The sequence below is a fragment of the Mustela erminea genome, chromosome X (genome assembly GCF_009829155.1).
Source record: "Mustela erminea isolate mMusErm1 chromosome X, mMusErm1.Pri, whole genome shotgun sequence".
Classification (NCBI taxonomy): Eukaryota; Metazoa; Chordata; class Mammalia; order Carnivora; family Mustelidae; genus Mustela; species Mustela erminea.
This window is the reverse complement of record NC_045635.1, coordinates 119,159,174-119,171,627: the sequence shown is the minus strand read 5'-3', so window position 1 is coordinate 119,171,627 and position 12,454 is coordinate 119,159,174.

The window sequence follows — 12,454 nt, the reverse complement described above, 5'->3', positions numbered from 1 at the left end:
AAAAGTGATCTTTTAAAAAGTTTAACAACAGCACCATTAACAGACCAAGAGAAAAATTAAAAATAATTTCTTAATATCATCAAATATCTAGTAATGTTCGATTTCCCCACTTGTCTCAAAAATGTTTACTTTACATTGTGTTTGTGTCAGTAACTAAACAACTTTTATAGAATGTAATTAATTATTAGAGAAAAGAAGATTAAAGATCAGCAAATTACATGAAGATAGGCAGAAATATCCTTTAAAAATATTAGAAAATTGAATGCAGAGTTCTACTGCAAGGATACTATATCATGACCAAGTGGGGTGACCCCAAAAATGCAAACATTGTTTAACATTTGAATATAAATGAACATAACTCACCAAATGGATAGAATGAATCAGAAAAACCATATGATCATTTCAATAGATGCAGAAAAAGTGTGTGGTAAAATTGAAAACCTGTTCATTACAAACTTCCCAGCAAACTAAGAATAAAAAGTAAGTTTCTAACTTTGATAAATGTTATTTTCAGCTTAATTTACAATTGATTCTCAGCTTAATTCACAATGATAAATCATTATTTGTGTACCCTTAGTATCAGAAATAGAGCAAGAATATTTACTCTCCTGACTAATCTTTAACATGTTACTGAATGGCCTAGAAAACAAGAAAAAAATACATATAACAATGCAAATATGAATATTAGAAATAATTAACAAAAAATGTTACAGAACTCTACACATAAGACTACAAGATATTTCCCAGAGAAATTAGTGATATCAAAATTATTTATGGATTGGAAGACATAATCTTATTCAGATGTCAATTTTCTACTAATCGTTCTATAGACTTACTGTAATCCAAATAAAAACTGAAGCAGGCTTTTTAAAATGAGAAACTGACAAGCCAACTGTAAAATTCATATGGAAATTCAAGGCTCCAGAGCAGCCAGAAAAATGTATGACTTAAACTATCTGTCTTCAATATGTATTGTGAAGCTACATTAATCAAGACAGCGTGGTACTGGCATAAAGATAAATAAATTAAAGAACAGCATAGACAATATACATCTAGACCCAGACATACACAATCAATTGATTTCCAACAAAGGTGATAATGAAATTCAATGGAAAGAAGAATCTTTTCAGCAAGTGGTGCTGGAACAACTTGATATCTATATTAAAACAAATGTATGGGGCGCCTGGGTGGCTCAGTGGGTTAAGCATCTGCCTTCGGATCAGGTCATGATCCCGGGGTCCTGCGATTGAGCCCAACGTGGGGTGTGTGTGGGGGGGTCCCTGCTCAGTGGGGAGTTTGCTTGTCCTTCTCCCTCTGCCCCTACCCTCTGCTTGTGTGTGCTCTGTCTCTAATAAATAAATAAAATCTTAAAAAAGAACACAAAATAAATAAATTGGAATTAATATTTTAAAAAACTCTGCTCATCACAGAATACCATTAAGAAGACAAAAATAACAAAACAAAACATAGACATAGAAACCATTTTCACAATGCACATATCTGACAAAGGACTTGTATCTGAACGGTTAAGAAATTCTTACTAACCAGGCGCCTGGGTGGCTCAGTGGGTTGAGCCGCTGCCTTCGGCTCAGGTCATGATCTCAGGGTCCTGGGATCGAGTCCCGCATCGGGCTCTCTGCTCAGCAGGGAGCCTGCTTCCTCCTCTCTCTCTCTCTCTGCCTGCCTCTCTGCCTACTTGTGATGTCTCTCTGTCAAATAAATAAATAAAATCTTTAAAAAAAAAAAAAGAAATTCTTACTAACCGATACCAACAAACAACTAAAATTGGAAAGTATTTGAATAAATACCTTACAAAAGAAGATACAGAAATAGCCAATTAGTTCATGAACAGATACTTAACATTATTATAATTTAGGACAATGCGAACTGAACCCAAAAGAAATATCACTATACACATTGGAATTGCTTACATGAATGAAAATACAAGGTTTTGGCACGGATGTAGAATGACAGAACCTTTCCTATATTGCTGTTGCAGTATAGCATGGTGTTTTCACTCTGGAAAAAATTTTTTAGCATTTTAATAAAATTAAACCTCTATCTGAACACTATGACACAGCAATTCTCCTAGGTATTTACCAGGAGAAATAGATGCCTACATAGTTCATAAGACTTGTACCAAAATATGCATGGCAGTATTCTTCATAATAGCCCAAACTGAAAGCAACCCAAGTGTCCATCTGTTATTTTCATGCACTTATAGTCCACTCAGCAATAAAATAACAGAGTAATGATACATGGATGAATCTCAAAAGTTTATTCTAAGCAAAGGAAGCTGGAAATAAAGGAGTATACACTCTACGATTTTGTTACTATGACCTTCTGCGACAGGCACAACTAACTTATGGTAATGGTAATAAAACTCAGAATGACTCCTGGAGATGGGTTAATTGGAAAGAGACACAAAGCTTTCTGAAACGTTGGAAAGGTTCTGTATCTTGATGTGGGTAATGATTATTCAAATATATACATTACCCAAATTCATCACACTGTACACTTAAGAATCTGTGCATTTGAATGTACATAAATTATACCTCTATAAAAAAAGAACTGGCTTTTAAAAATTTAATTGTTTAGTAGTTATGTAAACTATTTACCTAGTTTCAACTTCCAATCACTTGTCTTCATACCAATACCTCTCCATATACTTTGTTTTCTGGAAATTTTTCTCTAATAGATTCTTCACGAAAGGTTCATGGGAAGAATACTCTGATTTCTTCCATATCCATAAAAGTTTTTTTTTGTTTTTTTGGTCTTTTCCCTTGGCTGCATATAAAATCCTCAGGTCATATTTTCTTTCCTCAAGTATATTAAATACATTTTTCCCCCTTGCCTTTTGGCAAAGAACTGTTGTGAAATCTGATGACAATTTGCTTTTCCTTTCACTAACACACAGCTTGCTGCCTGGATGTTTGAAGTTTTGATGTCCCCTTAAAGTCAAATTGTTTTTTACCTGAACGCCTTATGCTCCTGACAATTTCCAACTGATTTTCCCGGATATACCTTTTGTACTTTTGATATTAATTTAAAATCTTCATTTATTCTACAAAAGTTTTTTTGATTTAAATTTCTTGTTGGCTAATTTGTTTGGGTTTATGTTTACTTGATGCATTTGTTTTGTTTCTTTCTGGGACAGAAAGAGATTCATCCATAAAATCTGATTTCTATCTTCTATCTTCTATATATATCTATAGATACATCTATATCTCTCTTAAAACCTTTTTTGTCTCTTTCTTCCTTTCTCCATAAATTAAAAAAAAATTCTTATTTTCCATGTTTTCTTATTCTTAAGGCATTTTCCATGGCTTTAGTTTGGTTATTTTTTTCTAGTTCATTTTTCAATTATATCATATAGTTTTTTTCATTTTGAATTCCTTCTTAGATTCTGATAGTTTTTCAACCTGTCCTTTTTCTTTAATAATCTTATTTTTTTTAGTTTGTACAATAATATCTCATGCTGTTTTATACCTTCTATAACTTTCTGGGAAGATTTCTTACACTATTCATCTGTTTTGTGAGCATATCTTTCCAGTTGTGTTCTCATTGTATATAGGGACATTATTTTGTTCATTCTTCTCTCTTTTTCCTATAATAATATTTCATGGGATTTCACCAGAATTGATTTCTGTTGCTTAATGTTTAATTAAGATGAACTTAACTTGGTTCTAAAAGGAAAAAAATGGGAAGGTGAAGAAAAAGGTGGCATAGGCAGCTCTAAGAGCCTCTCTACAAAACAATTGAAAAATCAAGCAAAACCTCTGATTCACTTTTGTCACAACTCTGGAAAATAGTCAAAGATTCACAGCAGCCAAGCATGTGCTGCATTAAGATAAAGGGCAACTTTTACATAATAGGAAAGATTTGTGTCATTATTATTTACATTTACCTTAACCCTTTCCCCCAGGTCAGTGGTGGCCTTGAAACTTAACAGTCTACATTTCCAGTATGAAACTCTGGTCTCTGATTCCGGTGCAGTAGAGCAGATGTTATTTACAAAGATTTTGTTTTTCTGCTGTAACCAGTGTAGAGGCTACCTAACAGATAGATGCAAAGTGTCTGACTTGGTTTTACCTCATTGGGAACTAGCTCACTTAGGATGGAAAAGTAGTAAGCATCCCTCAAAAAACACTTTGAGGCAAACAAACCACCTGCAGCTGTCTGAGGCAAAAATTATGGTTAAGCATCAGAAGTCTGGAAGGAAAAGCTGGGGAGAGCTCTGAAATACAGGGTATTGAAAAATACTCATGTAGAACAGGGAATTTAGAAAACCACACACGTGCCTAGGGTAGGATGTGTGTTCAGAATAGACCTAAGAAGACAGCATTTTCAACTTGGGTTGATCTCTAGGCTCTGCAAAGGTTATTTTTCTTCTTTTCTTCTTTTAAACTGTTTTCTTTAGCAATATTCAAGTGCCCCCTTACATACTACTAAGTATTATATATTATTATTTTGAACTAAATTCAATCTTGAGCAGTAGTGAAATGAACCCTGAATTGTTTCTTATTGGCTTAATAATTAATTATTTTTTGTTTCAAACACTCCAAATTATTTCTTAGGTATATCACAAAGATAGAAGCTTATATTATTTTCTCTTAGTAGGTTTTCTAATTTTCTATTGGTGCTTTTAAGTTTTTATTTTAATCACTGGGTGCTCATCACAGGTGCACTCCTTATTTTTTGTTTTATTTTTTTTTTATGCTTAGGTTTAGTTACGCAACCCTCAGTTTGTTTCCTGGAGTCCAGAGTCTCTCATGGTTTGTCTCCCTCTCTGATTTCTTCCCATTCAGTTTTCCCTCCCTTCCCCTACGGTCCTCTGTGCTAATCCTTATGTTCCACATATGAGTGAAACCATATGATAATTGTCTTTCTCTGACAAGTACAATCTTCAATCCCCATCACCTATTTAACCCATCCCCCTCTTCCCTCTGGTAACCATCAGTTTTACTCAAATGTTGAGAATCTGTTTCTTATTTTCTCTTTTTCCTCTGCTCATTTGTTTTGTTTCTTAAATTCTACATTTAAGTGAACTCATATAGTATTTGTCTTTCTCTAACAGGCTTATTTCACTTAACGTAATACTCTCAAGGTCCATCCAAGTCATTGCAAATAGCAAGATTTCATTCTTTTTTATGGCTGAGTAATATTCCATCATGTATGTATACCACTTCTTCTTTATTCATTCTTCAGTTGGTGGACACTTGGGCTGCTTCCATCTTGGCTATGCTATAAACATCAGGGTGCATGTATCCCTTTGAATTAGTAGTTTTGTATTCTGTGGGTAAATATCCAGTAGTGCAAACACTGGATCATAGGGTAGTTCTATTTTTAACTTGTTGAGGAACCTCCATACTGTTTCCAGAGTGGCTGCACCAGTTTGAAGAGAATGCCAGTTTTAAAGTGCTGAAAAAAACTCCACGAAAATTCCATATTCAGCAAAACTATTCTCCAAAAAATGAAGGAGAAATTAAGAAATTCCCACACAAACAGTAGCTGAAGAAGATCATTGCTAATAGACATACAAGAGAGGCTAAAAGGAATTCTCTAGGCTGAAATTAAAGGACACTAGATAGGAATCTGAAGTCATATGTAGACATTTAAACAACAGCAGCAACTGTAGTAAAGATAACTAATAGGTAAATAGAAAAGTCAGTATTGTACTATTGATTTATAGTTTTTTTAATTTCCTAAGTGTTTTAAGAGACTATGCATAAAGTAATGAATTACAAGTCTATGTTAATGGGGACAGAATGTATAAAGATATAATTTGTGACAACCACAACATGGAGAAGAGGGACAGAGCTCTAAATGAACAAAGATTTGCTAGCTACTGAAGCTAAGTTGATATTAACACAAACTAGATTTTTAGACATTTAAAGTGTTAATTGTAATCCCTATGGTAAACACAAATGAAATATCTAAAAATACATACAAAGGAAATGAGAAGGAAATAAAAATGGTACACTACAAAAAATTAAATACAAAATAAGGCAGTAATAGGAAAGAGAACACAAAAGTATAAGACATATAGAAAACAAAGAGTAAATGTTAGAAATAAGCCCATCTTCTCTGATACCTGCTGACTCTGTTCCTCTCTCCCTCTTTGATTGAATTTACTCTTTCATCTATCACTATAATCTCTGTCCTATTCAATTTGCAATCTATTTCCACAAGTTTCTCCCCAGTTATTGTTGTTGTTGATAGTTTTGTTGGCTTATTCTTGAGACTTCACAGACCCCGTGGCACTCCAGCACACTCTCATCTATAATCAGAACCTGCAAAGCTCCTACACCATTGTAGCTACTTTTCTTACATCAGTCCATTGAACATTCTAATTACTACTTTTTGATGACTAGGACCATTACAATACTTTAGCTTCCCTCCAATTACTCCAGCATAGTTGCTCTTACCAGACAATCCTTTTCCCTTCAAGTGGTTCTCCCCACCCACTCTTTTGTGTTTCATGGTAATTCCTCTCACTTAATTTTGCTGTAGATATTATTTGTGGGTTTAAAATTTTTCTGTTCATGTTACTCTACCTTGTGGGAGAATTTATTGAACACACTCACACACACTCACTCCATTATGGCTCCCATCTTCCCAGAATGTTCTTCCCTCAAATTTCCTCTTGTCATGGTTTATCTAGGCTTTCTAGCTAAAGCGGGAGACAGATTAGATAACCACTAGAGTGAAACTTCAGTGGCTAGAGACACTAGTTTTCAAAGGAAAACATTCATGTGCATCTGCTAGAAACTAAGGGGCCTCAGAACTGGGAACCAGATTTTTCTTAATTGGATATGCATGTCTCAGTCACCTCTACTTTTTCCTTACCTTAGTTTGGTGTAGATTTGTGTAAAGGACTTTTAAGTGATGGCTAAGCTTGAAAATGATATTGAGATCTCAGTTAGGCATGCATTTGCAGCTCAGTGAGATTTCCCATTGGTAGCTTAATTCATGCCCCAATAGTTTATTTAACTTTTTTTTTTGTTCTCGAAACACAGTGTCATCTGTTTGAAACTATTGTTTTAGTTGTTCAGTGAGTTTCTTACCTGAATAATTTGACATACTCAGCAGCTCTGTTTAAAGAAAGGACTCTAAGGTCTTTCTTTTTTAGAGGCAAAATGTGTGTCAGAGGGGAATTAGGAAGGAATTACCTTTGTTTAATGAATACTAAAGTAAAAAAAGGATTAAACATCTCTACAAATAGCCAGATCCCATGGGCCTCTTGACTTTAAAGATTGTGGAAGGTAATTATATAGTGTAATTAAATTATTTTAATTCAATTTCAAACTTTGCTTCATGAATAGAAAATATTTCCTGCTCTGAATAGGGAATACCTTTCTTTCAGCTAAATTCTCCTTTGGGATAGAAGACACTTTGTCATTTAAATGTAAGCAACAGAGACAGAGTAAATTTAAAAATAGAAAAACAACAAAAACGTTCACTGTTTTGATCTCTTCCATTCTATAAATTTTTGGATTGAATTTAGCATTTGTACATAATGTTATTGGCAAGAAACTCAAGTAAGCCTTTAAAACTTGGCTTGGTATAAATGCTCAACCATAGTAGACTATAGAATAGACTTGTTGCTTTGTGATTTTCTTACCAGTTATCAAGAGACACTTCCATATCAATTTTAAGATATTAGTTTATAAAATAACTGAAGACATTTTTATGGCCATTTGAATTGTTGGTAGAGCCTGGAAAGTCATTGAGATATAGTGGAATGATTGAAGAAGTGTGTGACAGACTCCTGGACTCATTAGTCCCACTCCCAGGATAATTTTGTTTAACCTCTCTAAATTTCAGTTCCCTCATGTGCAGAATGAGGAGTAGGGCTAGGTAATTTCTTAGGCCCTTATCTACTCTAACATTCTGTAGGCCCTCAGTAACAATAAGCACACTTAAAAGTAGTAGGGTACATAGTCTACTAGTATTTTATAGATGAGGAAGTTGTGACTCAGAGGTTAAGTGACTTGCTCACAGTGACACATCTAGGAAGTGGAGGAGCTAGAATTGTGACTCAGAACCTGGCGATGCTTCTCTATAGCCATGTAGAGAAAAAAATATAATTACTGTTCCTTTCTGTGATTGACTTTCCACTCATAACTTTCTGTGTGCAAGTCTAAAGCCAATGGTGGAGAAGAGAACACTGAGCACTTGTAAGACAAAACAAAACAAAATAAACAGGATGGAATCAAGAGTGTGAGAAGAAAACCACTTTTTTTTGAAAGATCCTCAAGGGTTAATATGCCACCACCTTACCCTGGAAAGATTCTTCTCATGGACAGAAACCTCTTTGGTTTCCTCATATGTTTGTCTCCTTCTACTAGAAATAAAACTTTTGTGAAGTGAGACAATATCTGATTTATTTCTGTATCCCCAGCACCTAGTTCAGAACCTGGCACTAAGTGGACTTGATGAATATATGTAACTATTTAGAAATTGTATTGCAGGAGATAATTTATCTTTTTTTACCTGAAGATTAATTTATTTATTTGAGAGAGAGTGAGTGCAGGGGGAGGGGCAGAGGGAGAGGGAGATAATCTCAAGCAGACTCCCCATTGAGCACAGAGCCTGAAGTAGGGCTCAATCTCATGACACTGAGATGATGACCTAAGCTGAAATCAAGAGACAAACACTTAACCAACTGAGCCACCCAGGCGCCCAGACAATTCATCTTTTATTAATAGCTGAAGTAGCTGTCATATACTGAATTAATATTTATCAAATACCTACTATGTGCCAGGCATTCCTCTAGGTTATACAAGGAACAAAATAGACACATTTTTCTGACCTCATGGAGCTTATATAGGAAGTCGAGGAAGACAAAACAAGAAACAAAAAAGAAGTAAAACAGATTGTATATAAATGTTGATAAGTGCAGTGAGAAAAAATAAGGGAAAGAAGAAGGAGAGGGGATGTCAAAGTATGGGATTATTATATTTCTAAATAGGGAGGACAGTAAAGCCTTCACCGAAAAGGTCACATTTAAACCAATTGGATACATTTGCCAGGAGAGGGCCAGATGCTTCACAATCATGTACTGATTTGTTAGGGCTGTGACTGCAGAGTATACCACAAGCTGGGTGGCTTAAACAATAGACATTTACAGCCTCACAGTCTGGAGGTTAGAAGTCCTAGATCAAGGTGTGGGCAGATTGGTTCTTTCTGAGGGCTGTGAGGGAAGGATCTATTCTATGCCCCTCTCCTTGACTTATAGATAGCCATCTACTCCCTATGTCTTTTCACATCGTCTTCCCTCAATGTTTTCTCTATGTACAAATTTCTCCTTTTTTTTTTTTAACAACACCAGCCATACTGGATTAGAGCCCACACTAATGAATTCATTTTTTGATTATCTCTGTAAAGACCCTATCTCCATATAAAGTTACATGCTGAGGTACTGAGGTTAAGACTTCAACATATGAACTTTGGGGTGCCAAAATTCAATCAAAAAAGTGCATTATTTCATTTAATCCTAATAATAATTCTATGAGGCAAGTATTGCTAAGTATGATGGATACAAGGATGAATGGTATTTCATCCTTTTCATTCATCAATGGATGGAAAAAGATAACACAAATATACAGATAATTCTAATATGGATGACATGAACAGAAAGAAATACATAGAATAATACCTAACTACCACTTGGGTAGAACCAGAAGTGTAACTGAAAGCTAATTGGGAGAGGGTATATCTCAACTTAGCCTTGAGAACCAGAAGAATTTAGCTACATAAAATGTGGAGGAGTGGTGGTAGGAAGGAAGGGAACTAACTATTCAAGGCAGGAGAGCAACTTACATATATGTTAGAGGGATACACAGAGTATGGAGTATTCTGGGAACCATGGATATGAATAAAACCATTTTTATGGGGTTTGTTAAATAGGCAAAAAAATGATACATTGTATTGTGCCAAGATGATTTTCAGCTTGCCTTTAAGTTTTGCAAATGTGACTACATTCAACAAGCACCATGAGAGGGACACAACCTGCCAGCTTAATTAAGTTTCTGAAATGCTTCTGGGCAAAATTAATATGTGTGGATACCAGCCCAAATCATTTGGAATGAACACACTTCAGCTTACACAAAACTCCATGAAATGCAGTAGTATTAAAAAATTTGAATATAGCAATATTGATAATGGTGGTTAGAGGATTGTTCATCCTTTCCCTGGATACCTTTTCTCATGTTATTTCAAAGTCAATATGGTTATCAGGACCTTTCAGAGAAAAATTAAAACTTCGGGGCTAGGTGGCCATTTGGCATAGCCTCCTATGTATATTCTAGTAAACCCAAGTGGATAGAAACAAAATAAACTTAATTCCAGTGTAAAGTTTACTTATCCTTTGAAGAAGGTGATGCTAAATATTAGTACGAAGTAAACACACATTCTCTTGCTGATCATCTCAGATGTGGGCCAACTGGCAAAATCAAGACTGAACTTTCTCTTCTTTCTGTTTCTAGGATGTATTTTTTATTTTAAAGAGAGAGAGAACACAAGAGTTGTTGGGGGGAGGGAGGGAGAGACAGTCTTAAGCAAACTCTGAGCTTAGTGTGGAGCCCAACCCAGGGCTTGATCTCATGACCCTAAGGTTAGGACCTGAGCCGAAACCAAGAGTTGTACACTTAACCACTGAGCCACTCAGGTGTCCCTCTAGGATGTATTTTTATCAATAAGGCAAAGTGTATAAGAAGTAATGAGGCCCACATGTACAAAGTCCTTCATGATTGGCAAAGCCTTTTCATATCCATCATTTCAAATGGCCTCTACATCTACTCTGTGAGGATAACAGGATGGAAATTATGATTCTCATTTCATAGAATAGAAAAACTGAGGCTCTGGGAGTTGTTTTCAATGTTACAATCAGGAATGGGGCCAGTACTAGCACTCTAAAACTTGGACTATTATTCCAGTGCTTGAACATATCAAAGAATATGTGAGTTTTACTATGCCATATTATTAAGCAACTCCACCTCAACACCCTGATTTTCCTAAAAAGTCTCAGACCCAAGATTATATGAAATCTGACAAGGCAAAAATAAAATAACTTTATGTCTTATAAGCACAATTATAAGCACAATTGCCAACCAGTATAAGATCTGTATTTGTACAACTGTATTCTCAAATTACATTTTCAAAATCCTTGAAATGTCTCATAAGATTGTGTGTGTGTGTGTGTGTGTGTGTTCATTCTTATGGTAATCTACAAATAAATAAATAAGCAAGTTTTGTATGCTCATCCCTTATCACCTGTATGATCACCTTAGACATAGGTACTGCATGTGATTTGAGAGACCCTGTATGAGTTTGTGGTCATGATGCCATTGGCACCATACCTAATTTGCCAACCAGAGGTGTATAGCTAACTGACCTTTGTTTTGATTAATGAGAGCCAGATAATGTCTTTGTATGTCATCTGAACAAAGGTTTCACAGTATGAATACAGAAAATGGTGGGAGAATCAAGTCATGATCCAACACACCTTAATTTAGGTGTGTAGCACCCACAGCAGCCTGTAACACAGAAATCACCATTGTATTCACCTGGTGAGCTACAATGTAGTTTTAGTGAGCTGTCTTCCATCACATTAAATTAATGTAGCTACTTTAAACATTATTGTTTATTTAGGTTTTCTTTGAGTTTAATTGCCCAGTGTGTTTTTATGTGATAGCCATAGAAATATAAGCATAGCAAGTTTACACCTAGTGCTAAGTTGGTATATACTTAAGTAACATATGTTAAAATAAACATATGTTTATTTTAAAATAAACCTGTGACACAATTTGGAAAGACACTGAACTATGTGGCTTCTAACAGTCTAGCATTCTAAAATTTAGCATTCTAAAATTTGAAAGAAGAGCCTGTTCTGCCTATTCTTATTTTATGGCCATGAGTGTTCATAGAAGAACTGAAGAATCAATCCAATACATATCTCTGAGCTGCTACTATATGGTTTACCATAGATATGTGCCAAGAGTAGACAGAGACAAAGCAAACACAGTCCTGACCCTTAAAAAGTTAACTGTCTAGAAAACAGCTTGAGTCCACCACTGCTTGACTCTGCCTAGGTTGACTCTGATTTCCAACTTTAAGATTTATAAACACTTTGGGCCTGTTTCAGAGAAGCAACCAGCTATAGCTCCACTTCCTGAAGAGCTCTGTGTAGCATTCAGTGAAGTCTGCTTTCCTGTGGTTCTCTAAATGTATTAAGGCTTGAGCATGGTTTGGGTGGAACCATCTTCTAGGGAGAAAGCTTGTAGAGTAAGTAACCTTCACAGAAAGTTCAGGGATATTCATAGAAACACTAAAGTGAAGTAAACAAGAGCAAGTCAACAGAGATATCTCCGAGTTGCCTTTGAATATAAATAATGGCAATTATTTACATAGCAAGGCAGGGCGTGGTAAGACGGTTGGAGTTGGATTTACA